General features: G+C 45.4%; 1 non-coding gene across 1 annotated transcript; it reads right to left on the bottom strand.

The window, feature by feature from the left end:
* Window positions 1-215: 215 nt before the first annotated feature.
* Window positions 216-290, bottom strand: TRNAS-GGA (transfer RNA serine (anticodon GGA)). Its single transcript has one exon. It is a non-coding gene; the product is annotated as a tRNA-Ser (tRNA).
* Between the last annotated feature and the right edge of the window lie 2,001 nt (window positions 291-2,291).

Genomic DNA, 2,291 nt, shown 5'->3' with positions numbered 1-2,291 from the left:
CTGATGCTTGATTAAAACAAAAACAATCCCACCCACCCCCAGTGTTTAAGAAGAGAGGCCCAAATGAACATATGAACATATATATACATATGAAGCTGCCTTACACTGAATCACACCCTTGGTCCATCAAAGTCAGTATTGTCTACTCAGACTGGCAGCGGCTCTCCAGGGTCTCAAGCTGAGGTTTTTCACACCTATTTGCCTGGACCCTTTTTTGGAGATGCCAGGGATTGAACCTGGGACCTTCTGCTTTCCAAGCAGATGCTCTACCACTGAGCCACCATCCCTCCCCAAATGTTAGATGCTGCCTGCAACATTTTGCTGAAGCAACTACAAACTATTCCTCATGAAATGGTTGGATCTTATGGGCCTGAACCTTTCAAAACAGACCTTAAGAACAACAGTGAAGCCATTTTCCATTTGCAGAGGAAGGAGAAGTAGGATTTGGAAGGGAGAGGGGGAAGGAATTTTGGCAACTTTCAAGAATAATCCTGAAAATAAATGGTCCCCTGCTTGTTTCATATCAGTTTCTTGCCCCCAAGATCCCTTGGGCTTCCACTGATTGGTGTAACTGAAACAACATCACCCAAGGAATAAATATATCACATCAGAACACAGAGATTACTACTCAGCCAATGTGTCACCTAATTAGCAGGAAACTGGCATGTCAAGATGGACTCCACATATTAGGAACAGTCCCAGAGTTTGCTGAAAAGATGTGGGATTTGTTTTGCTCACTGTATCTGATCACTGTTTTGCTCACTGTATCTGTATCTGCTGTATCTGATCTATGTGCATCTCAGGCAATAAAAATTGTGGAACACCATTTAAGAGTGTTGTGTTGCTTCTCTGAAGAGAAGAGAGAAGAGGAGGGACTGTAAACTGTTTATGTGGCTATTACAACCATATGTTGGGGACTAGGATTTAGGACAGGCATCTGTGTGTGCCTGTGGAAAATCTTTGGCCAGAAAAGGGTCTAGAGTTGTAGAATCTATGGTTTCAGCACATTATCCATTGGCCGGATTTAATGACTAGCTCCCCTCAAGTAAGGTTATTTGTTTCTACCCTGTGTCCAAAGGAATAAAGGAGAGTAAATGGTATTCTCCACCATACAGCAAGAATACCTTGAATACTTTGCTGTAGCTCCTCTTTCCTCAATTGATTCTAGCCCTTGATTCAAAATTTTGGATATATTTACTGAATACATTCTGATTGACTAGTCACTTTGTTAATTAACCTTTTAATAGGAACAGGACCCAGGTACTTCCAACCCAATTTGCATGTTTGGTACGTAAGTTTGTTGTTGAAATATACACCAAATCACCCACTTTTAACTCACAGAGGGTGGCATGGGTTTTATCAAACTGTTTTTTGTAAGTCTCTTAGGCTGCAATGAGGTTTTGCTGGCTGCAATGAGGTTTTGCTGGATACCCTTCCAGTGATCGGCCAGTTCAGCCACCATGCCTACAAGTCCCTATTCCCTTTCGGTTCCCACCTGGTAACTTGGGGAATCTTTTTCCTTCATTCTAATTAACTATGAGGAATGGGCTGGCATATGTGGAGTTGTGCACACAATTGTTGTATCCACACTCAGCAAAGGGCAACAAATCAACCCAGTTATCTTGTTTAGAAAACATCTCAAAAATTGCTCCAGCTGTTGATTAATGCATTCTGATTGCACATCAGTTTGGAGGTGATAGCCCGAGCTCAGCCCTTGTTCAGTATCCATTAATTTGCAAAACTCCTTTCAAAATTTGACTATGTATGACTATCTGCCCACAGGACAGAAGTCTTGGGTGTGTGCTCGATGCAAGGAGCTCCTGGTCCTCAGGGAACGAGTTCGTACCCTTGAGGCCGAGGTGACTGCCCTGGAGAAGCAGAGACGGTCAGTTAGGCAATTGGGGAAGACTCTTGGGGGCGTATTAGATGAGCCCCACTCTGAATGTGGCAGCCCCGTTGCTGCCAGAGAGCGTGAGGGTCTAGAGGGAACAGGGCACCTTGCTGAGGATAAGGGGAATGCGCCCTCAGAAGGGACCTCTTCTTCGGTTGGTGAGCGGGTATCCTTTCGCGCCAAGGAACCATCCCTGGGCAGGGGGAGAGGGGGGGTCTTGGTAGTTGGTGATTCGATCCTTAGGCAAGTAGACAGCTGGGTGGCAAAACCGCGTATTGACCGTATGGTGACTTGCCTGCCTGGTGCGAAGGTAGCGGACATTACGCGTGTAGTAGATAGGCTGATAGTGCTGGGGAGGAGCCTGTGGTCATGGTGCATGTTGGCACCAACGATGTGGGGA

The sequence above is a fragment of the Heteronotia binoei genome, chromosome 13, assembly GCF_032191835.1.
Source record: "Heteronotia binoei isolate CCM8104 ecotype False Entrance Well chromosome 13, APGP_CSIRO_Hbin_v1, whole genome shotgun sequence".
Taxonomy (NCBI): Eukaryota; Metazoa; Chordata; class Lepidosauria; order Squamata; family Gekkonidae; genus Heteronotia; species Heteronotia binoei.
Note: the sequence above shows the minus strand (reverse complement) of the source record. Positions and strands in the feature narration are given on the sequence as shown.